Source organism: Neofelis nebulosa, chromosome 11 (genome assembly GCF_028018385.1).
Source record: "Neofelis nebulosa isolate mNeoNeb1 chromosome 11, mNeoNeb1.pri, whole genome shotgun sequence".
Classification (NCBI taxonomy): domain Eukaryota; kingdom Metazoa; phylum Chordata; class Mammalia; order Carnivora; family Felidae; genus Neofelis; species Neofelis nebulosa.
The window spans coordinates 49,494,814-49,522,380 of record NC_080792.1 but is presented as its reverse complement, the minus strand read 5'-3'; the positions used below and the strand labels follow the sequence as shown (position 1 = coordinate 49,522,380).

At 40.6% G+C, this 27,567-nt stretch overlaps 1 long non-coding RNA gene across 1 annotated transcript; it reads right to left on the bottom strand.

The window, feature by feature from the left end:
* LOC131490288 (uncharacterized) lies at positions 1-26,617 on the bottom strand. The gene is made up of 6 exons (XR_009251021.1): positions 26,516-26,617; positions 26,373-26,423; positions 22,071-22,256; positions 5,123-5,235; positions 2,084-2,204; positions 1-1,305 (listed from the first exon to the last, which is right to left on the bottom strand). It is a non-coding gene; the product is annotated as an uncharacterized LOC131490288 (long non-coding RNA).
* Between the last annotated feature and the right edge of the window lie 950 nt (positions 26,618-27,567).

The following is a 27,567-nucleotide window of genomic DNA, read 5'->3' as shown; positions in this document are numbered from 1 at the left end:
CTCAAAACTTCTAAGTATTAAATGTACTTAAGTATAAAATAAAGTATGAACTCCATGTGCTTTTATCTCTAATACAACCCTGAAACTAAAACAGTTTACAACTAAATGCAAATAAACCCAGTACATTCAAATGAACATTAATACGACAGATGATGCTGTTTAGCTGAAACTAAATTGCTGTTCAGGATGTAAATTCGATGTTGACTGCTGTAACGCAGGCTCTTTACAACTCAGCATGCCTGTTCTGAGGTTTGCTCTGTCACCACTCCATTTTCCCACCCCGAACCACTTTGAAACCACCATTTGTACAATAAAACATCATGTCATTGCACTTTCCTTGGCACGAATGCATCCGTTTTGTATTAATTCCAACCTCTCTTCCTTTCTTATTTACTTGTGACAATGCACGTGCTTCTTGGCATCAACGTGGCCTTAAATGCAGATACTGCAAAATCATGTGATACTTCGTTGTACAGTGATCGTCCAAATGACAATGATGATAATAATATTAATAGCTGATATTTACAGACGACTTACTACGTGTCAAGCACCTTTCTCTATCTAGACTATCCCACTGAATGCCTTTATTTACTGCTTGAGAAAGATGCTGTTGTGATCATGATTTTATAGATGAGCAAACTGGGGCTCAGAGAACTTCAATAGCATTTTCAAATCCATGCCACGTATATAGAATTTAAGCCCATAAAGTCTGACTCCAGATCCTGAACACAATACTTATATTAATTTGTTTCATTTATCATTAAAATGAACACAAAATTAGAACAAATGTTGTACAGAATAACGCACTCCAATGTTCGATATTTCTTTACACTTACAATTCATCATAGGCTCAGTAATCATGCCGGTCAATTTGTTTTGAACCACTAGGTGCATGTGTCCTTGGAGCTGACCAAAACATGAAAGAACTCAGCTTCACGTCCACAATCAATAAAGTGCTTTACTGATAAAAATACATAACTTAATTGTAGTTCTCAATAAATGTAATATATTCAAAAGAGTAGAACAGTATGTGTTTCATGCTCGTGTATTATACTTGTCAGACAATGTCTTCATTCAGAAGTCCATTGATATCCCCAATGATCAGCTTGGTGCGAGCTGTCAAGGAGAGCAGAGAGCAGAAGACCCAAAAGGCAGAAGAATCTATGAATCCATAGTTTAACACGCAGAAGCCAAGTTCTTCTGAAATTGGAGTTTGAACTTTTCTTTCAGCTTATTGATTCAAGCTCTCCAGAAGTCAGTGTGTCCTCACCCAACGTGGGAAATATGCAGACTGCTTTATTCCTTCTAATTGCCAAAATAAACAAAATAAACTCTTAAAATATGACTTATTACCAGAGTCCTTCCTTATTCAATTGACTGGTTCAGTCAGAAAAACATTTGGACAAGCAAAGGATGTACCCTTGGTTGCACTCTCCCCCTAGCCCCACCCCAGATTCAGCAACACAGTACTGTACATGTTTGATCAAATCTCTTGCCATTCTTTAAAAAAAAATAATAAGAGTGTGATTAATTTATTGGCTTTCCAAGTAAATAGGCAACTTAGGAATGAGGAAAGAGCTTGTGCATTTTACACCTGCAAGGAACAATGATCAGTTTCCTCCCAATACTGCAAAAGATGTTGATTTTCCTCTGATTTGTCATCTGTTGCATGCGCAGTACCTTGCACTCACCAAGGGGAGACCCAATGAAGTACAAGCTAAGTTCTCTAAGCTTACGAACATTACCAGCTTATTGTTATATTTGGAGTCATGCACATAGCTACATTCAGAATTGGACTACCATTCCTTCCATCTTAAAAACAACTTGGTTAGGTAAACTTTGAGTTATTGTGCTCACGTAGACAAGGCTATTAGGGCACAAGAGGTAAAATCTAAGGTCATACAACTAACTAATTAGTGACTGAGCCAAATTCCGAAGTTAGGTTTCTTTGCCTTCAGTTTCTCCCACTAGATCAAATCGCTTCTTCAGAGCAATGCAGAAACAGCATTCGAGAAGGCATTTAGATTTATTTCTAAAGTTGATCTGGCTCCATCATGAATATTAAAAAAAAAAAAAAAACCACCTGATTTGTAATTGGAGCCTGGAGAATCACCCATGGCCTGAGTTGATGATTTGGTTACCAGCTGCTGGAACACTTCAATGGGAAGACGTGAAATTCCTGCAGGAAATGACTCCAGGCAGCTCTGAATTAGTAAGGAAATTAAATGACTAACTTCAATATTTCCTGGCTTTTGTCTATCTTAATTAACAATTTATTTTGGTAAAGGAAAAATTGAACAACTTTCTAATAGTCAACACGTAAAACTTAATATTTGTTTATAGTAAAAACACGATTCCCATGTCTGTTTTTATTTAAAGAAAGGAAAAACATTTTTGAACAATTTGCAGTAACCATACTTATTAAATCATTCTTAAAAAAAAAGAATCCAACAATTACAGCATATGTGTGTGGGAAATATCAATTTCCTTTTCATAGTTCCCAAAGGTGCACTTGAGAAAAATGTGTTGATTATTAACAGGGCTAATATTTTTGTGGTAATGTTATTACTGAACATCTACAAAAACTGGAGTTTGGGATTGACAGAGGTATTTTAGCCAGCATTTATTATTGATTTCCATGTCACATTAAATATAGCATGGACCTAGATGTATGTCATTATGACTTTTGATACATATTTTGATATGACTCTTATTTTGCCTTCATTCATGTGCTATGTGCCAGTCATTCTTCTAGGTGCTGAAAATACACGATAAATTAAAGCTCTTGCTCCCATGGACTTCACGTTCTAGTTGAAGGGAGGTGGATGATGCGAAAAGGCAGGGAAATACATCAGGTAAATGGTAATGAGATGAGAATGCGGGGGGGGGTGGTGCTTCCTTAGATGGGGTGGAATCAGGGAAGCAGAAATGTCCTGCGTCAGACTCTTTGAAGAAACTTGATGACGTAATGCTTAATTCATCATGGACAAGTATCATGTCACCTGTCCTGTCCTGGACTCCACAAATGTTTAGGATAAACTTCTGAGTTCAAGGATAATGGAAAGAAATTTCAAGAAAGCTGCTTTTTTTTTTTTTATAACTGTGTGAATTTTCTTTCTTTCTAGCTTTCTTTACTATATAACATCTCTTAGGAATGAGGAGAATGAGGCGAAATTAAGATTGCCATCACAGAGCTAGTCAGCTGTATTGCCAAACAAACTTGTATGTGAACTTCTATTACTAGTTAAATTTGGAGGCGCCAACTTTATTTTCACTAAAATTGAATAAAGGCAAATTCTATTCGATGTCTTCAGCATGCCTATGAACAGCAACAACAGGTGGTACCTTTCGTTGAAAGATATAATATGCCACGTACAGAACTTCTCATACATTTTTTTTCTTATTCTCACAAGAGCTCTGCATATAGTATGATTGTTCCCATCTTATAGGTAAGGAAATTGGGACTCAGGTATGTTACATATGTTTCCGGAGGTTCCAGAACTAATAAGGGCACACATAATTGGAGTGCTATGTCACTTCTGCTGGACCCCACATCGCTGGGAGGAATGAAGGAGGTTGTCGGATTTAACATCATTTTACATACAGGCAAATGGAGACAGCCCTTGTGACCTGCCCAAAGTCACAGAGTCAGTGAGCTGGTGGCAGAGTTGGGACTAGCTCCAGCTGACACAGGCTGCCTCCCCATGAAAGCTGTGAAAGCCAGACCCTGTAATTCACTGCCTTTCCAACAAATGTCCAGGGCAGTGGATACTCATGTGGGACAAGGGTGAATCTTGACCCCTCTCCCATAACATACTTAAAAAAAAATCAATTCCAGGTGGATCAGTGATCTAAACATGAGAGATAAACAACAAAGTTTTTAAAAGAAAAAATAGGGGAATACCTTCATGACCTCAGGGTAGGCAAAGAAGTGCTGACAAACATGATGGTTAAAAATAAGTACATTGAATTACATTAAAATTGAGGATTTCTGTTCATCAAAGGGTACTATTAAAAAATTAAAAATGTGAAAAGGGGGGTGCCTGGGTGTCTCAGTCTGTTAAGTGTCTGACTTTGGCTCAGGTCATGATCTCATGGTTCATGAGTTCTAGCCCCACGTCGGGCTCTGTGCTGACAGTTCAGAGCCTGGAGCCAGCTTTGGATTCTGGGTCTCCCTCTGTCTCTGTCCCTCCCCCGCTCACACTCACTCTCCCTCTGTCTCTCAAAAATAATTAAACATTAAAAAAAACAAAAACAAAAACAAAACTAAAAATGTGAAAGGGAAAATCACAAAATAAGACCAAGATATAGATGGGGCGCTTGCATAGTTCAGTCGGTTAACCATCTGACTCTTGACTTTGGCTCAAGTCATGTTCTCATGGTTATGAGATAGAGCCCTGTGTCAGGCTCTGCTCTGACAGCATGGAGTATGCTTGGGATTCTCTCTCTCCCTCTGCCCCCAACCCCCTCTGGCACACAAGCTCTGTCTCTAAAAATAAATAAATAAACATGAAAAAAAAAAAAGACAAGATATCTGCAATACACATATCTAGCAAAGGGCTCATATCAGTGTGTGCATGTGTGTGCACTCATTTCTACAAATAATGGCAAAAGGTGGTTAATCCAATAGGAAAATGGACAAAAATCTTGAACAGGTATTTCACAAAAGAGGATATACCACCAGCTTGTTAACAGACGAAAGGGTGTTTGATATACTTAGTTATTAGGAAAATTCAAATTCAACCTACGATTTGATACTGTTACACACTCCCAAGAATGATTAAAAAGAAAAAAAAATCAAATATTCAGTTGGACCATATGAAATTGCAATTTTTTGCAGGTCAGAAATAAGCACGTATCAACACTTTCATATAGTTTAATCTATACCAAGTATTGAGGAGGGTGTGGGGACCCCAGAGCTTCAGACACTATTGAAGTGTGAGCTGGCACCATGCTTTGCAAATCATAACTGACAGTATGGCAGTTAGCTATTGCTCTGTAGCCAACTACACTAAAGCTTAGCGACTTAAAAAACAAACAAACAAACATGTATTAATTTACGCAAGTTCTATCAGCCAGGTGGGCAGCTCTGCTGGTCTGGGTTAGGTTAAGTTAATCTCACCTGGGCTTGTGCATGCATCTGTGGTCAGCTGGCAGGATGGCTGGGGGCTGGCTAGTAGGATGGCCTTGTCCAGGATTACTCTGCCCCTCTCCTCATGGCTCCCACATCTTGGACTTGTCATCACAGGGAAGCAAGGAGAGAGCAAAAACACAGAAGTGCTTTTATGAGCTTTACTTATATCAACTTTTCTACTGTCCCATTGGCCAAAACAAGTCACTGACCAAGCTCAGGCTCGGCATGGGAGGGCAATATGGTGGCAGGAATGCAGAGATGCATGAAAAATTGGGCTAGGATTTATTCAAACTGGATAAATATGTGTATACCCTATGACCCAGCAATTTCCCTCGTAAGTATGTACTCAACAGAAAGGACTACATGTGCTCACCAAGAGACATGTACAAGAATATTCACAGAAGCACTATTTATAACAGCTTCAAGCTTAAAACAACTCAAATATCCATCCATGTAGAGTGGATAAGCAAGCATGCTGTGCTATATTCATGCAGTGGAACAGTACACAGCAATGAGAATGAATGGGCTACAATAACATGTAGATAGATACATAAGTAGGTAGGTAGATGATAGATGATATATTTTATATATATATATATATATAAATATATATATATAAAGATATATATATATATGTAATACATATGGATGTATATATACATATATACATCCATATGTCAAATATATATATAATATATATATGTATATATTCCTGGGATTTTAAATATCTTAACTATTTTCTTGTCCACCTGTCCCTTTTGTGATTATTCAGTCACACAAAGCATTCTTAGCAACTCCATCTACCTTTGTTGTTTGTGTTAACTGCTAGTTTCCCTCTAACGTCATCACATCTCTTTTGTTATTAGTTGTCTACATAAAAAATTCAGAGCATACTGGGTAATCTCACAAGACCTATACAATGACTGTCAATTCCCTCTATTTCTATGACATGGAACACCTTCATAAGCATCTTGTTAGAGTTTTGGCGGCTTGCCTTCTCAAGATCTGTTATGGATTCTTACAGTGCACTGTTTGCTGTCACTTCAGGGGTTTGTAGGTGTCCTGAGAGGGTGTTTATCACTCCCTAATGTCAACTCATCTACCAAATATTAGTATTTCAGATAATAGCTGCCATCCTTTTTCTGGCTCGCTCCTTTCATGGACCATACTTCATTTGTCATGTGGATGTTTAGAGGAGGGTTTTGTTGATGTCAGAGAGACCAGTAAGTGAGGTGTCATCTGAAAAAGCCATCAGCTTACAGTGATACCTTCTTCAGACTCATCAGCACAGTTATTTCATTAATAGCAGTAACAAGGCACATGACATTTTTCCAAAGCTTGATGAAAAGGAAAATAATTCTTTACATTTAGTTTTCCACTCAGGTTTCTCTCCATGTGACAAGGATATTTATTTTTCTTTTCTTTTTTCTTTCTTTCTTTCTTTCTTTCTTTCTTTCTTTCTTTCTTTCTTTCTTTCTTTCATTTTATTGTGGGAAGAACACTTACCATGAGGTCTATCCTCTTAGATTTATAAGTGTGGAATACAGTCTTGTTATCTCCAGGCACAATGTTGTACAGCAGATCTCTAGAACTTAGTCATCTTGAATAACTGAGATTTTACAGCCATTGATTAGCAATTACCCATTTCCCTTGTCAGTCACTGGAGACCTATTTCTTTGTTTCTATAAGTTTGGCTATTTTAGGTACCTCATGTAAGTAGACCCATATACTATTTTGTCCTTTTGTGACTTGCTTATTTAGCACAGTGTTCTCAAAGTTCATCCACGTTGTCATACATTATTTTTAAAGGCTAAATAGTATAATACAGATGTATGTATTACTTTTTCTTTATCCATCTGTCAGATATTTCCATTGTTTCCACATCTTGACTACGTGAATAGTGTTGCACTGAATATGGGAGGGCTAATAACTTGTTGATATCTTGATTTTTCAATTCTTTGGATAAATGCTCAGAAGTGGGATTGTTGGATCATATGGTACTTCTATTTTAATTTTTTGAGGACTTCAATATTGGTTTCCATAGCAGGTGCACCATTTTACAATCCCACCAACACTGTTAGTGTGACCACTTACCTGAGCCCTGGACTCCATTTTCCCCAGGTCCTCAAGCATCCCCTCTGTATCTTGCATGTTCGGTCTCCCTTGAGGGCAAAAACCTCTGCTCTGCTCACAAACATGCAACTAAGGGATATTACCGTGGATATAAACCGTGCTATTTTCTTAGGCTCCTTGAAAACATGAGTGTCTTCCTCAGTGATGAGTCCTTCATCATGAAATAACTTCCCATCTGCCTCCTCATTCCCAAATCAGTGTTTGTGCATAAGTACCAAATAAGGGGGGGAGGCCAGAAGCTGCCAGTCTCTCACCTTTTCTTTATCCCTCAGCCCATGGCCCCTGTTTCCCTATCTTTCCTTCTGGCCTCTCCTGAACTCTGGCTCTCAGGTGGGGTTGCTCTCCTTGAGGGTGCCATCCCTACGTGGGCCTCAAAAGGTATCGTGCCCTCTCCAACACCCCAGTCTGGATGAGGTCAGAAAACACCTTTAGTGATTCCCTGAAGAGCAACTAAGACCATCCAGAAACATTTCAACAAGACAGGACTGAAGATTTGGGGTGAATAAGGGAATAACCCGAAGCCAAATTATCTGCCCAGGAAAGTAGGCTAGGCTTCCTCATAGACCTTCAGCCCGAGGATGCCTCCCTGCTAGTTCCCTGTGGCAAGGAGCATCTTTCTTCTATCTAGGAGCTTCTTCAAGTCCTTCTCAAACTCCTCTTGAAGTCCAGACTTAAGAAAGTGAGACCCAGAGATAGCTAACGATCCTCTCTCCTGCTTGCTTTCAAGTTTCATTGTCCTTGCTGAATTACCACCTTTCCTGATGCCCAAATGTCCACCCTGCTCATGGTACGTGGGTCAGGCCTTGGCCCGTGGCCTGAATAGGCCAAGCCCTTCCAGATACAACATAATAAATGAAACCTCTATAGGAGACACAGGCATAGCCAGGCAAGTATAATTTTGTTATAGAATCACCATTTAAGACTATCATTGACTAAATTACTAAATTCACTGGCCTCCTCTTGGTTTTTCTTCTCTTCTCTTCTCTTCTCACTGAGGCACTGGACCCCACTGCTCCCATTTGATACTCTTTCCTGTCTTGGCTTCTGTGACACTCTTTTATTCTGTTTTTTCCCTAAACTCTTTCTCTCTGTTTTCACTGTGTATACTTCCTCCTCTTACACATTGGCATTGCCCAAGATTGGGTTCTTGGCTCTCTTTTCTTTCTCTTTCTCCTTCCAATCACTCAACTGAGTAGGTGTTTGTTCCAGAACACCTAAATGGTGTTGGAACATTGGAATGACTCTTCTCTGTACAGACACAGCTCCTTTCTCCCCAACACATCTTCCTCTTTATCCCTAGGACATCTGAAACACCACCCTGAAAAAAAATTCTATTTTTTCCTTATCCACCTTCCCCTGCTCTAATGTCACTTCTTCCTTTGAATGCATGATGCATTTAAACATTTTATTATGTGAAAAGCACCTTTCCAAGGTGTTACACCCTCACAACACCTATTGACTGGACATTATTATCTCTACTTTTGAATGGAGAACAGGCTTTGCTGAGGCCCTAGTGTCAGCAAACTGCCTAGTGTCACTGCCTAATGTCACATGATTAGTAAGTGGTGGACCTGGGACTCTGAATATAAAATAGCCATACAGCCTTATTTGTGCCCTCTTGGGGCACCTCTCTTACTCTGCCTTCTTTTTTTTTTTTTTCTTCAATGTTTTATTTTTGAGAGAGAGAGGAAGAGATGAGTAGAGGACAGAGAGAGAGGGTACAGAAGGTCCTAAGTGGGCTCTGTGCTGACAGCAGTGAGCCCGATGTGGGGCTCGAACTCACCAACCATGAGATCATGACCTGAGCTGAAGTCAGATGCTCAACAGACTGAGCCACCCAGGCATCCTTCTTACTCTGGCTTCTATACTTATTTTTGTAATTATTTAATTCCTTTGCATGCAAACTCTTCAGGAGTTTCTTATTTTTCTTTTCAGCTCCTGTCATCAAGCTTATAATTTGGAATTTTGGAAGACAGTCTCAATTTCAAATATTTTATCTCACCATACAAATAAGTAGTTTTGACCCAGTTTGGGGCTTGAAACTGTGGACAGTGTATACAAATGCCTGGAGCATTGCAGGAAATCAATAAATATCTATAAAATTGAATTGAATAATTTGGGCAAACAAGATGGGATTATTTCAGATTTGAGTAAAGAGATAAAAAGAGAGAGAGTAAATGATCCCAATCCAAATATAATGCTTTATTAAAACAACAAGCATAAATTTGAAGTGGTCACTGATTACTAGCACCTGTGTATGCTTTGCAAGACTGATGCAATACAGAGTAAGAAAGAACAGCTTTCTGCATCATTTCACTTCCAACATAAGAACAGAAGGTGGGGGAGAAGTCTGACCATGGTCTAATTCCTCCGTGACTGGTCTGCGACTATCTGTTCTAACCATAAAATTCTTGTTCTTGTCCAATTTCTCCTCTGTTTAATTATTCTTTAATTTCAGGGTGATTACATGCACCAATTTGTTTGAAAAAATGCTAGTATTTTCTATGTCAACACTCAAGTATAGTCTTCTCAATCCACTCCTTATGGGAAGTAGGCCTTTTTCTAGACATTTCTAGAAATTTAAAATTAGAGGTATGAACTTATTTCCTCGCTCAATTAGCACCAATTCCCTGAGATTGTACAGAGAGGCCTCCTGTTCTCATCTATACCATTTCCCAAATCAATTTGGATGGCCAAGGGTTAATCTCCTCGGTACAATGTGAATTCTTACTAATTGGAGACAGACCAGGGTGTACTATCTTTATCATGACCTTTTCTCCTAGACCTTGGGCCTATTTCACTTCAGGGTTCAGAGTTCAGCTTCTGCTCTTAAATCTCAACACGGAGTTATTTTCTTCAAACGCCAAACTACAAGTGACTGTTGCCCTGGAAAGATATCTGCCATGTATTTGTAAATAATTGTAGGGTTTTCTTCTTACCCTCTACTCTACCCGCCTCTTACCTTCCTATCATTCTATGTCCCTCCCCCGCCTTTGAAGTAAGATCAGTTTTTGTCTTAATAGATGAACCCGAGAACAGTTCTCAGAAGGTCTGACAACACAGCAATGGATAAAATAAATCGCACTACATGTTGTCATTCAGCAAAGCCGTTTACAGACAGAGCTATTTTGAAGCCATTAAAAAATGCTATTCATCTCGAACTTGCCATCTGCCTTCTGTTTCTGGACTCGTCTATTGCGTTAGCTAAGAGATTAGTCTCAGCGGCCAACTTCCCTCTAGCTCTCCCGTGACACTCGGGGAGACTCTTATGGGAAGAAGGCAATTTATTTTCGCCGAACGACCACATGGCTAACTATACACGGCAATTATACAAAGCAAATGTATCAACTTCTGCCACTGGAGGCAGGGGTTCCCTTTCTGGTCATTAATAATGAATGCTGTTCAGTAAGTAGGGAAACATTTACCAAATAAAATGGCCTGTTATAGATGATCCCCCAGGCAGCTGAGAAACCGCATGGCCATTGAGGAAAGAGGGAAACCGACAAGACTGAGCTGCCTCAGGACCGCGCTTGGTTGTCCTGGAAGCATCTCCAAACCGGCAGAAGATGTGACCCATTGGCTCTTTGTGCAGAAAATGTCTAGTCCGAAAAGAAGTGGCCTGGTCTTTCTATATTGCTATTCCATTGCTTCCTTTCCTGGCAGTTGCGTAATTGGGAATGCCGTGAAATCAAAACGAGGAGCAAGTAAATTAGAGCCGGGAAGTGTCAAGTTGATCTACTGTGGCTTTGTGGGGCAGGAGTGCCTGGCAAATTCAGATTTCTCCCCGAGCCCCCTCTCACCACTTCACCCACCATTTAAAATGCTTATTCCTTGTGGTCCTGGATCTCTCTGGAGCCTCCTGTTTGCTCTAATGCTTAGGCTATGACTTGGTCCACAGTCACTCATTCAGTGTACTCCTTTGCAGGCATTTTAATGAACAAAATCCCTGAAAAGGTGCTGACATTTTAATGCCTCCTACTGATACTTTATATTGAGGCAACAAGCTTTGTACTGCCTCCAAAGCCCTTGCAAATCCAAATGCTCTGGGGTCTTAGCTACCTTGCTCACACAGGGGGTGTAATTAAAAGAGACATGGAACATATGCACTTACACCCTGTTTTCATATTGAAGACAGCTGACCATTGCCTAATTAATTTTCAACACCCTTACGAGGTAGGTGTATATTGCCCTTCCTTTACAGATGGAGGACTTCAGGCAGCGGAATGATAAAATCCAAAGCCTCAGGACAGAAACTGTGCCTTTGATGAATTCTGCAAAGGGCCTAATGGTGATTGGTTAAAAACAACACCAACAACATTAATAATAGTGTGATGAAACCTGTGGCTTCTCAGCTGGCCCAAAATGTGAACTAGCTCTAGTGTTTTTCTAAACTCCATGAAAATTTTGGTCTACTTGATCATAGTTTTGTCAACTGAAGGCATATATGCATCTCTTCTGATAAGCCACAAAGGATGGATGGGATGATGAAAACCAACCTGGCAATTCTACACTGGCCTTGAATTTCAAGGCACTTTAAAAACTTTTGAAATGTTACTAAGTTTTTAAAAAATTAGTCATGAAACACATATTTACAGAGGGGCAATTATGTGCAAAGCACTGAGCGAGGTGTTTAGTGTCTTTCTTATTGGATGTACTGTCCGATGGGAGATAAGACATAGGTGATCGCTCTGCAAAGTAATTGCACATAAGGGCAAACCCAGCCTGTTATGGGAGTGGACTCCTATGAGGAACACCTAATCGAGGCTTGGGGAGTAGGAAAGGTTTCCCAGAGAAAACCATATCAAACCATATCTGATAGCTTACAGACTGGTAGAAGTCAACCAGGGAAAGGAATGGGACTTTGGTAGTGGCATATTGGGCCCGCAGGCAGTCATTTTAAAACTGCAGAGGAGACAATGAAAATGCAACATTAGTAAAGTCTGTTCAGTTGGGTTAGGCCAAGTGTATCCTGTTAAAAAACAACCCTCTTGCCTTTAGAAGTGAGGTCTCCTTCTAAAGGAGATGGTCCAAGCAACTGATTTCAGAAATACAACTGATGAGGGGTGCCTGGGTGACTCAGTCAGTTAAGCATCCAAACTTCAGCTCATGATCTCACAGTTCGTGAGTTTGAGCCCCGTGTCGGGCTCTGTGCTGATAGCTCAGAGCCTGGAGCCTGCTTTTGATTCTGTGTCTCCCTCTCTCTCTGCCCCTCCCCCACTTGCACTCTGTCTCTCTGTCTCTCAAAAATAAATAAAACATTAAAAAAGAAAAAAGAAACACAACTGATGAGAACATGGGGCTTCTCTATATGCTCTCAGGAAAGAAGAAGTATAAAAGGCAATTAGTGTTAAAATTGTGTGAAGAAATAAGTTCATACCTGCAATTTTAAACTTCTAGAAATGTCTGGAAAAAGATATACCTCCCACCGGAAGCAGTTTTAGAGGAACATAACAGAGAGATGCAGATTTCCCTTGGAAGCTAATGGGAAACTTAAGTGATCATAAAGAGAGGAGGGAAAAAGAAAGAAAAGAAGGAAAGAAAATACAGGATTGGCAACCCAGTTCATATGTAATGTGAGTAATCAATGTGGTAAGAGAATTTGAGAAAAACCTTCTGAAAGAAGCAAATAAAAGTTGACCCTTAAAATGGATTTCATACTGGTTCATTATTCATTATTTCAACTATTTTCTCAGCTTATGAGAGCATAATTCATAGAAAAAAAGCTTAGTAGTAGTCATTCAACAGAAGCAAGCATTTCTTTCTCTTTGTTACTGACAAGCAATGTCAGACATAAGGAATTAAAAGGGCATTTTAAATTTCATTCAGGAGACTTCTGGGGAAAGTTGGAAAAATAGATACAAGATTATAATACCTCTCGGAGCGCCTGGGTGGCTCAGTCGTTTGAGCTTCCAACTTCGGGTCAGGTCATGATCTCACGGTCTGTGAGTTCGAGCCCCGCTTTGGGCTCTGTGCTGACAGCTCAGAGCCCAGAGCCTGCTTCAGATTCTGGGTCTCCCTCTCTCTCTGACCCTCCCCCTTTCATGCTCTGTCTCTCTCTGTCTCAAAACTAAATAAACATTGAAAAAAATAATACCTCTCTCATCCCAAACTTAATGAAATGGAATGGACAATAAATAAATAAACCCAATAAATGGTATAGGAGCATTGTTTTAACTTTGGAAAGTGTCTAGAAACAGAAGACTCTGGAAATTGATGCCTACCTCAATATAAAATCCCTCCAGAAAGAATTCTGTGGAGATGATGCACAGACAAAAGTCTCCTTAATTGTGCCCTCTCCCATTCTACTACCATTTTGGAAATGGGATATGCCACCCAGGGGTGAAAATGAATCATGCCTTTCCAGGGAGTTCTTCCTTGGCACCCTAGGTAAATAGTACTCAGGTGTGAAGGAAGAAACCAGTATGGCTCCCCATTTCTTTTTCTCTGACTGGAAGGAAAGCCCCAAGGATGGAATGAAGGTACATCATATCCAAAACCTTTACTTTCGTTATTTCACTCGAACTGGGAGTGAAAAGGCATTCACAGCTGGGGAGAAGCATGTAAATCAGGAGATCTTTTTTTTATGTTTATTTATTTATTTTGAGAGAAAGAGAGAGGCAGAGAGAGAGGGAGAAACAGAATCCCAAGCAGGCTCCCCGCTGTCAGCACAGAGCCTGACGCGGGGCTCAAACTCATGAACCATGAGGTGATGACCTGAGCCGAAATCAAGAGTCAGACGCTTCACCTAATAAAGCACCCAGGTGCCCTGCCAGGGGAATTTTTTAAAACTAGAGCAGATTGTCTCCAACAGAAACAATGATTTGGTGGCTAAGCTTGAATTGGGGTAATACTTCAAAATATGAGGGCATCTCTCAGGAGAACAAGATGCACTAGAACTTTTTTTTTTTTTTTTAATTTTTTTTTCAACATTTTTTATTTATTTTTGGGACAGAGAGAGACAGAGCATGAACGGGGGAGGGGCAGAGAGAGAGGGAGACACAGAATCGGAAACAGGCTCCAGGCTCCGAGCCATCGGCCCAGAGCCTGACGCGGGGCTCGAACTCACGGACCGCGAGATCGTGACCTGGCTGAAGCCGGACGCTTAACCGACTGCGCCACCCAGGCGCCCCGATGCACTAGAACTTTTAACAGAATTCCAGGGAACAGGACTGAACCAGAGATTAAATTCACCAACTGTAATTAAATATAATCCTGGATACAATTCCTCTTGCCCCAGCAAGAGGAAAGAGAAAGTAGAACACAAGCTATTAGAACACAGAGAGGGGCGCCTGGGTGGCTCAGCTGGTTGAGCATCTGACTCTTGATTTCAGCTCGGGTCATGATCCCAGGGTCGTGGGATCGAGCCTTGAGTTGGGCTCTCTCTCATTCCCTCTGTCCCTCTGCCTGTCTCCCCTACTCACACACGCACATGCTCTCTAAAAACAAAACAAAACAAAAGAACACTGACAAAGGTAAGAGATGGAGAAGACGTCAGAGAAAAATATGTAATAATTGGGCAATTAAAATATCTGGATAGAGCTGTCCCCATCAAATAAGAATAAAATAAAAAGAAATGACACTACAATTATGCAGTGATACTCTAGCAAAAAAGGGAAGAAGCTTTGAAAGACATATGAAGAAATCATTCTTCAGGAAGACAACAGAACAGGAATACTTTCTGTTACCAATCCTCTATATCCTCAAAGGACCGAGAAAAAGGAGAGGAAATCTATAAAACAGAAGTTCCAAACTAGATGTGGAAATTTCTTGGTTTAGAGTGAAACAGTTTTTATTTTATTTATTTATTATTTATTTTTTTTGGAGTGAAACAGTTTTTAATAGTTACGTAGTATCCCATCATCCCATTGATACATACTGATATAGTTCCCATATTTTTTGTTATTTAATGACTGCACTAAAATTTAAAGGTCTCTGTATGACAAAAGAGCTAAAAAGATTAAAAAAGTAGAAACTAAAAATAGAATTACCCTACAATCCAGCAGTTGCACTATTTAGAAATTTGCCCAAAGGATACAAACACACAATTTTGAAGGGGGTACATGCAGTCCAATGTTTACAGCAGCATTATCAACAAGAGACAAAGTATGGGGAGAGCTCAAATGTGCACCAACTGATGAATGGATAAAGAAGTTGTAGTTATATGTACAATGGAATATTACTCAGCCATCAAAAAGAATGAAATCTTGCCATTTGCAATGACACAGAGCTAGAATGTATTATGCTAAGTGAAATAAGTCATTCAGAGAAAGACAAATAACATCATTTAGCTCATATGTGGAATTTAAGAAACAAAACACATGAACATAGGGAAAGGGGGGAAGAGAAGAGAGGAAAACAAACAAGAGATTTTTTTTTAAGTTTATTTATTTGTTTTTGAGAGAGAAAGAGCAAGTGAGCACAAGCTGGGAAGAGGCAGAGAGAGAGAGAGGGAGAGAGAGAATCCCAAGCAGGCTCCACACCATCAGCAGCAGAGCCCAATGTGAGGCTCCAGCCCACGAACCACGAGATCATGACCTGAGCCAAAACCAAGTCTGAAGCTCAACCAACTGAGCCACTCAGGTGCCCCAAGAGACTCTTTTTTTTCTTTTTTACTTTTTAAAAAAATGTTTATTTATTTATTTATTTATTTATTTATTTATTTATTTGAGAGAGAGAGCACAGCAGGGGAGGGACAGAGAGAGAGAGAGATAGAGAGAGAGAGAATCTGAAGCTGGCTCCAGGCTCTGAGCTGTCAGCATAGAGCCTGATATGGGGTTTGAATTCATGAACGGTGAGGCCATGACCTGAGCCAAAGTCAGATGCTTAACCAACTGAGCCACACAGGCACCCCTAAGAGACTCTTAGAGATAGAGAACAAACTGGAAAATAGTGTGGCAGTTTCTCAAAAAATTGAAACCTTACCCTATGAGCCATCAATTGCACTCTGCATTTACACCAGAGAAGTGAAAAGTTGTGTCCACACAAAAACCAGTACATGTTTATGGCAGCTTTATTTACAATAGCCCCAAACTGGAAACAACTTAAAGGTCCTATGGCAAATAAATTGAATTTAAAAAAAATTTTTTTTAACATTTTTATTTATTTTTGAGAGACAGAGCAGGAGCGGGGAAGGGGCAGAGACAGAGAGGGAGACTTAGAATCCAAAGCAGCTCTAGGCTCTGAGCTGTCAGCACAGAGCCCCACGTGGGCTCGGACCCACGAACTCTGAGATCATGACCTGAGCCAAAGTCAAACGCTTAACCGACTGAGCCACCTAGGCGCCCCCTTATGGCAAGTAAATTATTAAACACGGTTCAGTAATCTATACTATGGGATACTACACAGCAATAAAAAGGAACAAATGATTGATAAAAGCAACAACTTGGTTGGATCTCAAGGGTATTCTGCTGAGTAAAAAAAGCCCATCTCCAAAGGTCATCTACTGCATGATTATATTTATATAATATTTTCAAAATGACACATAATTATGGAATGGAGAACAGAAGTAGCAGTCAAGGGTTAGGCATGGTAGGGGTGGCAGGTGTGACCGTAAGGGGCCGAGGAGGGAGATCTTTGTGCTGATAGAATAGTTCTGTATCTTGATCGTGGCATGGTGGATGAATCTCTGTGTGCTATAAATGACATGGACTATGCACACTTTATATCAATGTCAATTTCTGATGTTGATATGGTACTCTACTCACGTAAGCTACAACCATTGGGACAAACTGACTGAAAGGTACACAAACCTCTCTGTACTATCTTTGCAACTTGCTGTAAATATGTAATTATTTTGAAATACAAGGAACAAAAACCCCAACAGAGTATGATTTGTTTAACCCATCAGATCGGAAAACACTTTAAAATTTGATAAAGGTAACTGTTGGTGAAGTGCCAGAGAAGAGGTACAGTCATTCCAAAGGGTAGTTGATAGTGTCTATTACAGATAAATATAGGACCCTTCTAGCAGATCTCAGGCGTTTCAAAGAAACACCCATGTACAAAGGAGAGGGACACACCAGGATTCCCCGCAGCTTTGCTTATAAGGGTGAAAAATTAGGACAGCCTAAATGTCCATCAAAATTGGACTATTAAGGGGCGCCTGGGTGGCGCAGTCGGTTAAGCGTCCGACTTCAGCCAGGTCACGATCTCGCGGTCCGTGAGTTCGAGCCCCGCATCAGGCTCTGGGCTGATGGCTCGGAGCCTGGAGCCTGTTTCCGATTCTGTGTCTCCCTCTCTCTCTGCCCCTCCCCCGTTCATGCTCTGTCTCTCTCTGTCCCAAAAATAAATTAAAAACATTAAAAAAAAAAAAATGGACTATTAAGAAAATTATGGCATATTCATATAATTAAACATAGTAGTTCAAAGGAATTAATTGTATTCATATGTAGCAGTATGAGAAGATTTCAAAAATACAATGCTGCTTTAAAAAAGCCAATTACAGAATGGCACATATGGGATAACACCATTTTTAGAGCAAATGTATAAAACGATGCACTACATTTTCTTTAGGTAAATATATATGAATTAAAGATACTAAAGTCAAAGGTATAAAATACCTCACACAAAAATCCTAACTGTGCTCATATTTGTTAAGGAGAAGAGGGGAACATGAGAATATATTCATCAGGCATCACTTGGGTAATTGAAACTAAGATGACTCTAGAGTTATTTTTTATGTTTATTTTAGTTTTGGGTTGTAGAAGCAGTTCACCCCAAAACAGAGACTATTGATATGTTGTGTTTTTCCTTTTGACTGTTTTCCTGTGCATATTTTAACTAGTTTTGAAAGTGTGTGTGTGTGTGTGTGTGTGTGTGGTGTGTATGATTTTGAATGCAGCATTTGTAGAAACTTAACAAAAGCCTTATTCCATGGTATAAATACTGCAAAGAAATTATAACAATACTTATTATTAATTTACAAAGTTACTGTCCTATGTGATGCACACATTATTTCTAAATGTCACCACAATCCTATAAATTGCTATTCTTTTCATTTTCTTGTGGACAAACTGAAGATGATACTGAAGTCAGAAGAGCTTAAGCAATTTGCGCAAGTTTGTAAATTTGGCCAGAGCAAAGAGCCTGGACTTCTCTCCAAATGAGGTGCCTTCAAGCTCATGCTAGGGCTTTAAGTGAGTTTAGCAGTCTTGGTCCCCTGTAGATAGTTTGACAACATTAAAGCTGAAACACTTCCTCAAAGCCAACTGTGCAAATTCCCATGATTCCCTGCCAATTAGATGGACCAAGGAGGGAAACAGACAGATTGCCTCTCCTCAGATGGGAAAAAGGGAATGTCACAACAAGACTGTCCCTTGAGGGGCCAAACCTTGATAAAAATCATTCTTCTTAAGCACCCACTTCACCACCACTTTCCTCAGGAGACAGCTGAAGGAAGTAGTAGGTGCTTCCTGAAAACAGCCAATAAAATATCCAAAAGAGAATACGGAATAGTCTCCATTGACAAACACCCCCAAGAGGGGATGTCTTTTTATTTAAAAAAATTTTTTTTTACATTTATTTATTTTTTGAGGAGGGGGAGGGGCAGAGAGAGGGAGACAGAGGGTCCAAAGTAGGTTTGCGCTGTGAGTGCAGAGCTTGATGTGGGGCTTGAACTCACAAACTGTGAGATCATGACCTGAGCAAAAATCAGGAGTCAGATGCTTAACCAACTGAGCCACCCAGGCGCCCCTTGAGATGTTTGATAACTAATAGGTTTACATCGTCTTCCAGGTCCTTGGCCTAACAAGGACAGCGGCGACAAAAGAAATGACAACAAGAGCTAGTACTTACGTGTGCACACGTGTCAAGCAGTGTTCTAAGCAATATTAATAGGGGCACATGACACAATAGCATCACGCATAGTACAGTACTGTCAGAAGCAAGAACTTGTTATCCATTATTGGCATACTTTTAAAAAATCAGTCAAATTACTACCACATAGGCTCTGCTCAAAATGCCCTACACAGCTGTCAGTCACCCACACACCTATGGGGAGAAATGATGACACTGCGGCTCTGACATGTGACTGCAATGACATGACCCACCTGTGCCGAGAGGGTGCTGTGCAAAGTGTCCATCTGTGCAGGCTCAGGGGCAGCCATGATGTTAGTATCCATTGCCCCATTTAGCATTTGCAGCCTGGATGGCGATTCTGAATGATCTTTCCCTAAGACACAGAAAAAATTGCTGCTTTCCAGGCAGGAGTTAGTCCTGTGGGTGCATGTGAAACGTCCACTACTCAGGGTGGGAAACCAGCCAATCTCACATTGTGCTTATCTATTGTGCTTATGGTCTAATTTCATACAGGTGCTGACTGTTAGCAGTACAATCCTTTCCCCAAAGAAAGAATTATGCAAAAAGCGAGAGAAGGAGCAAGCAAACGTGCTCATTCAGTACCACCTGTCTTCTTGGAGGAAATAGGAATGTATCTTTTCTCCCCTCTTGAGGGGGATCTTCTGAGAAACGAAAACTCTTCTTTTTTTCCAAATAGTAGTTGACCCGTAATTAGCCCCATTTATCCTTTGGAGATGTTAAATATCGTGTTTTCTCCACTTAACAAATGAGAGAATTAGTAGCTTGTCTTTTCTTACACCATCAAAAGTCAGCTCTAGGAAGTCTTTGACCTTGAGACCAAACCATTCAGCTAAAGTGGAAGGTTGAGCAATGATCTAGCTCACTTGAGTAAGTATGTAGACAGTCCGTGTAGGTCACTGGGACCAGAATTCCAACAGGACCAGAATTCCTTCGGAATCTCAATTCATAGATCTCTCTCCAAATGTTCTAGCAGAGTGATTCACACCCCAGAAAAGGATTCCTCCCAGCCCCCAGAAAGCATATCAGAAATTCAGGGAAGGAGGAAAGTTTGAAAATGCAAGTCAATTTCATGTATGAAAAAGGAAAGAAGATGCCTATTGATTTTATACAGGAAGATGAGTAATCAAAATCAGTCTCTTTGAGGATAGCAAGACATTTTGTTTTTTCCAGAAGTGGGCGTTGGCTTAGAAATATTGCTCTAAAGTTTAAACGTTCAAGTCTAGATTGACACTTGATGTGTAGGAAGCTCAGAGATTAGGCATGCAGGCTTTGGAGCCAGACTGTCTGGGTTCAAATCCTGGTTCTACTGTCTGAGATAAGTTGCCTTAAACTTTCAAAACCTCCATTTCCTCACCTGAAAGTGAAGATGTAGTAATAAGGTGTCTTGGGAATTAAATGGTATGATGTATGTTAAGCATATAGAAAAGTGTTGCACAAAAAAAAAAAAAAAAAAAAGAAAAGAAAAGTGTTGCACACATAGGGAATATTCAATGATTATAGCCATTATTACTAAACCATTATTTGATTAATAAAGCATTATTATTAAACCTTGATTATTAAATCATTCTTTGATTTCCTGTTTTGCCCTTGTCCTATTAAGTCTTTCCAGGACCTTCAAGTTCTTGTTGAATGTTCAGGGCTATTCAAAATATATTTTCTTTAGTTCTTTTTAAAAAATTTTTTTTTAATGTTTATTTATTTTTGAGACAGAGAGAGACAGAGCATGAACGGGGGAGGGTCAGAGAGAGGGAGACACAGAATCTGAAACAGGCTCCAGGCTCTGAGCTGTCAGCACAGAGCCCGACATGGGGCTCGAACTCACAGACCGCGAGATCATGACCTGAGCCGAACTCGGCCGCTTAACCGACTGAGCCACCCAGGCGCCCCTATTTTCTCTAGTTCTAAGAAATACATAGGGATAGAGAAGTTCATCAGACATCGTTCTGGTGATACAATAATATACTTTGTGTTCTCTGTACTTCTCCCTATTTGTAATGAATACATTTTTGAACCCCCTAATTTTTCCTTTTACCCACCATGGTTCAGACACTATTATTTGTCTACCCAACATTCACTCTCCAATCCTTACATCCTTGTTAATGGAGCCACTGGGCATCTTCCCACTGCCATTTACCCCAGGGGAAATTGAACCTTATCCCCAGCTATAGAGGATGGATCCTGGGTAGTTAAAGCTAACCATGATAGCTCCATTTCCCATGCTGAATCTCAGATGATGTGAGAGGAAAAACTTGAGTCTCTTCATTAACCATTAGCCCCAGACAACTATTGCTCATGGGAAGATATGTGTGAGCAATACCACAGCAAACACCACACAGATCGAAGCCACTTCTTTTAAATTTCTAATCTTTTTCTTCCTCTACCTCCACCCCCAAATTACTCTCTTTTTTTCTGTAGCTCGTTTCCATTTGGATAAACACATAACTGTTTTCCATGAGGCAAAAATAAAATAAAATTAGAAAGACGTGTAACATGCTAAGAAGTCATTGGGTTTTTCTACGTTCTTTACTTCTAAGAAAAATACACAGAAAGGGATGCCATTTCTTCCCCTTGTCATTGTCTTGCTCTTGCTTGTATGTGACACCTGGAACTACTGTTGCCATCTTAAAACCATGAAGACAGGCCAGGTGAGGGCAAAGTTGACAGCCTGAAGGTGGCATAATGGAAGGATGTTAAGAACCTGGGACCTTGATGACATGCTCAACCACTGAACCAACCAACCAACCAACGTGAAGCCCTTAACTGCCGTTGGTCTTATCCTTAGGTAATGCATTTCCCTGTATTTAACCCAGACTGAGTTAGTGTTTTCTATCATTCGTATGTTAAAGTGTACTAACACATGGCATATGAAATCCACATTAAAATGTCTTAAAATAAACTAGAAGTCAAAAGTGTCTCTCTTAGGGTCTTAACATTGCTCTTGATTTCTTGCAATACCCGCTTCTGTGCACATCAACTGTAATCCTACCAGTAGGGAGCCTCGGTGGCTCAGTCAGTTGAACATCTGGCTCTTGGTTTCAGTTCAGGTCGTAACCCCAGGGTCATGGAATCGAGCTCCACATGGGGCTCCGCACGGAATGTGGAGCCTGCTTGGGATTCTCTCTCTTACTCCCTCTTCCACTCTCCCTCATGCATATGCGTGCTCTCTCTGTCTCTAAAATAAAGAAAAAAATTTTAAGTAATCCTCATGGCAATCTTCCAAAACATGTTAGAATCCAGACACTTCTCCTCAGCTCCACTGCTGTCATTCTAGTCCAGGACACCGTCATCCCTCTCCTGTACTACAGCAATAGCCTCATAGCCAAGCCACCTGCTTCCATGCTTGTCCCCATTCCTATAATCTATTATTTTCAAGATTGAGATAAAATTCCCATAACATAAAACTTACTATTTTAACAATTTTAAGGTATATAATTCAGTGGGTTTTAGTATAGTACCAGTGTAGTGCAACCAATCACAACTATCTAATAGAAGAACATTAATATCACCCCCCCCCCAAAAAAAATCCCATGCCTCATTAACAGTCACTCCCCATTTCCTTCTCTGCCCAGCCCCTGCCTGGCACTAATATGCTCTATTCTTAGCACAGCAGCTGGAGGGATGTTTTTCAAAGATAAATCAGATCATGCCATTTCCCTGCTTAAAACTCTCCCAATAACTCTGAGCAAGTTTCGGATCCTTAGCTTGACCTAGAAGATCATTCATGGTCTGTCTACCTCTCCAATATCATCTTGCTCCATTTGCTTGCTAGGTTCTGGCCATGCAAGCCCTCTATGTGTTTCTTGAACACACCAGCTGATTTCTACTTCAGGGCCTTTTTTTCACTTGCTCCCATTCCTCAGATGAACTTTCCCACTTTGTGGATGGGTGCCTTCTCATTGTTCGGGTCACACTTGGACTGTTCCCTCCTCAGAGAAGCCTCCCTGACCCTACTGCTCTTCGACATTCCTCCTTTTAATTTTCCTCATTTTTTGGTAATATGAAGTCCATAGTTGATATAAATTTCTTTAGTTTTTGGGGTGGCTGGCTGTCTTGGTTGATAGTGCATGTGACTCTTGATCTTGGGGTTATGATTTCGAGCCCAATGTTGGGTGTAGAGATTACTTTAAAAAAAAAAGAGGCAAATCTCCTTAGATTTTGCCTCATGTCCTTTATCTTCTAGGACCCCGTCCAGGATTTCACATTACATTTAGCTATCATGTGTCCTTAGGCTTCTCTTGGCTGTAACAGTTTCTCAGACTCCATTTTTGATGACCTTGACAGTTTTGAGGAGAACTGGTCAAGTATCTGTAGGATGCCCCTCTAGTGGAATTTGTCTGGTGTTTTTCTCATGATTAGACTGGGGCTGTGGGTTTCTGGGAGATATGGCCCAGAGGGAAGGTGGCATTTCATTACATCATGTCAAGGGTTCACATTCATTTTTATTAGCTGTCGCTCCCACTGTTAGAATGTTAAGTTCCACAAAAGTAGAGACTATTTTGTTCATAGTTTTATTCCTAGAACCTTGAATAGCATGTAGTACATAGTAAACCTCTTTAATTATTAGTTGATGGGATTAATGAATAAATTAGAGAAAAATGACCAATATACGGCCTACTGCTTTTGCATGTGAAATGAAATATGGGTCAAGAAGATTCGTTGAGCATAGGTCAAAGGCACTAAAACCCTTTCAAATAATATGGCATATCCGTGAGATAAATTTAAACCTTCATGCGAATAAATAATTAACCCAAGGCCAATAGTACACTCAAAATCATTAATGAATATTGATTTTCCTTCTCTGTAAGGCTGCTTCTCTCTGCTGCACCACGATGCCATTTACAGAGCCAGCCATGATTCATTGTGTTTTATTTCATTTCTACCCAGGGTCGTCTTTTTCTTGAATGATGCTAGCCTCTGTGAATAAAAAAATGTATATCTATTTGGCTGAGTTGGCCTATACATGAGAAGGATGATTTCATGTAGGTGAGTTTTGAGAGGCAGAACAATGAGCTCATGCATGATGGGAAGCTTGGCTTGCCTGGGAGAGAATTCAGGAAGAGGATTACTGAGCCCCTGTAGCTGAATCAAGGGCTCAGCCAACTGACTTCATGGATGTACAGGAGCAGGAGGAGGAGTCTGTTGGCAGCCAGCTAAATGTCTTTCCAGGAACACAGTGGAAACTGATTAAATATATATACCATCATATGAATTGATAGGGGGAACCTGGGGGATGTCTCCGGCCATTAGAACACCAAACACCAATGGGGGCTCCCTGGTGATCATGAAGGAAGTTTGTTTTCTGGCATGAGCTCTCAGAGAATAAAATCCCTGAAAGGAAGAACTATTTGTATTCCATTCAGATTTCATTTAACCTTTTCTTTTGGAAGCCCCAGTAAGAAAGGCACATTTGTCAAGGCTTCAGGATGAATGGGGAAAGCTTTTGTGCATTAAACTTGCAGATATCTAGAAGGACTTACTGGAAAGGCAGCCCTGGGCTGGGAGTAGGAAGGCATCCACTCTAGCTGGCCAGGCAGTGGGGGTTCTCAGCTATTATCACCTCCATTGAGTCAATTTCCTGACCGAGCATAACCCCCCAACCAATTGATTTGAACATGAATTCCCTAGGTAATTAACAGCATTGGGTATGGTTGGTCAGAATATTTGTTTTTCCCAGCATCCCTCAGAGTATGTGACTTAAAGATCAAATACTAGAGAGTTATCGAAGAAGTTTAACACATTTCGCTTAACTCACACTATTATGACATACTTTGTGTTTGCGTGACTCTATGATGCCATTGGTGGTGGCTCTAGGGATTTAATACACAGCCTTTGGGGGAAAACAATCACAACAAGACACATTCCAGTTTCAGAAATGTTAGTATGAGGGAAATCTATGATATAGAGCTGAAATTTGGGACGTCAAACAGCAACAGAGTGCTTGCAGTGCTTCCCGGGACCTCAGTCTGCAGGGCTCATACATCTCACAGGCAACCACAGTGCTTCCTGGGTGCCGACATTAATGCTTACTGTTCCAGGTTTTCCAGGATTCCTCAAATTTAGCTGGTCTTGGAGGCTGCCTGGAAAACCATCTTGGTGCCACCTCCCCTCTGGCTACTCTGCTTGCTCAAGCTGGATAGTAGTGGTGGTCTGCTAGGCCTCTCTGTTCCTAAACCCTTCTCTAGAAGGTACAAGAATTCAATCCTGCTGTCACTGCTGGCCACTTTCTGTTTCCTTGTGTCGACCAACATCAGTCTCTACCTTCAGTGAATTCTCTAAGGTTCCCTCTGTCTATTCAGTCTTCAATCCCCACCATTCTCTATATTGTATCCTTTACTGCATTCCCAATACATTTCCATTTTTACCCAACATAGGCATTCTTTCTCTTCTATTAAAAAAAATAAGAATTCTGGGCTTTTCCATATTTGCTATAACATACTAAAGCTCCACTAACACTACCACACCAACAACTAGCATTTACTGGGCACTTACTGTGTACTAGACACTGCGTTATGTGTGTATGGCCTCATAATTCACTGTAATTCTGAGGCAGATTCTATTATTATCTTCTCTTACACACAAGGAAAATTGAAGCATGGTGTGTAGGTCACTTGCCCACATTGATACAGCTAGAAAAGGAAGGGCCAAGATTCCACCAGGTCTGCCTGGTTGCATGGAACAACCTTATAACCAGCACTCTGCAAGACTTCTCCCTCTGCTAGAGGTCTGCAGCTGTTGTACAAATAGCCTCTGTGAGTGGGCTCCTTGGCTGGATGGAGAGGTGAAGGAGCGAGAGGATTTGAAGATAAAGCCCATGTTCCCAGCTTGAATAACTGAGTAGATAGTGATACCTTTCATCCATGTTACAAATTCAGAAAGAGGTTCGCGAGGACTTTGGCATATACCTTCTCCACTGTGAATCCCATCATCTTCTTGAAGAATTTCAAGTCCAACTCATAGACTGACCTCACACTTCGGCCAATCACATTCTTGACCTCTTTGTCCGGTGACCTTTGGGTGGACTCCATGTCAGCCATGTGCCTTCTTGGCTGTGCTTGTTCCTTGTCTTCCTCAGAACTTTCCACATAAGAAATCTCACGTTTGAACAGGGAATGTACCCCTCCTGTGTCCTGCCAGCACCCTCACTGTAGCTACTCACGCCACACATTCTTCTGCCTCAGTAAGACCACCAGGACTTCAGCCTATCTTTCTTCTCTGCATGTGTAAACTCTGTCCTGTCTTACTCTTTTTCCAAACCAGCCAAACCCCATGGATGGTGATTCCTACTTACTTCTGCAGCCTCTGCTTTTGCCATGGCCTTGTCTCTCTTTGTCTCCTTATTCTGGGTAAAACAAGAAGAAAAACAGAATTGTTTTCTGTTGTAGAGGGATTATGTAGAGGGATTATGACACTTTCAGTTCTAAAGCTTCTCACAGTCTCTTTGGTCCCCATTACTCTTCACATATTGCTCCTTCTGTCTGAAATAGAAACAGAAATAAAAGGGTAAATGATCTAGTCTATCCTTTTAACAACAATATAACACGGATATTATTATCTCCATCTTATATGAGTATGTAACTAAAATAAGTTTTAGAAACTTGAATTTCTTTTCTCTCTTAAGGTTACATAGGTAATAAGGAGAATCAAGTCTCCAACATAGGCTTTCTAACTTCAATTCCTATTTGCCTTTCATTCGGCCTCAACATAGCCGGATTCATTAATCCCTACTGGTCCTTTAAGCCTCCCTTATGGTACCTGACATGAGAAGCCCTTACTGACTGCCTTTTCCAGATACAGGGTTGACTCAGTGCCCTCTTCTGGGCTTCCTTAGCACCTGTGCATTCCTCAGACTTAGCCCTTTCTGCACCCTTTGGAATGACTACATATAGTGGTCAAGATCATATGTATTTGTATCTTTAAGACCATCTTGGGCTTAGTACATGGTAGACATTCAAACACTAACAGTTTCCTTTCCCTAAATCCATGTAAAGGCCCCACTGGGCACTGCAACTCTGTTTCATCTTCTTGGGGCCATCTGAACTGCAAGAACCACACAGATGTTACTGTTCCTTTCAAGACCTTCAAAAGCTCCCAAGCCTATGTTTTCAGGAAGCCTTCACCATTCACCTTAGAAAATTCTAATCAATATTGCAAATTAAATGTATGCTTTTCTGGCCAAGCTACACTGCAAATGGAGGTTTTCACATCACACCTGAAAAACCTGTTAGCTGGGGAGGAAAATGACTGTCTCAGTTGTTCAGTGTTTGGCCCTGGCTTTTTAAAAAGCCCACAAGTGAATTTTACTGGTACGAGCAAAGGCTTGATGATAGCATAGTCTCCGGGGTAGAAGTGGTGATAGGGGCAATGGAGCAAAAGAACTCTTTCCATGTATTGCTTTCTTTAAAAGTACTGGCCTGGCCAAAGCCCTGCTTAGATGACTCATTGATCTCCGCCTTTGGCTCATGCCAGAGCCTCGCCTGCTGGGT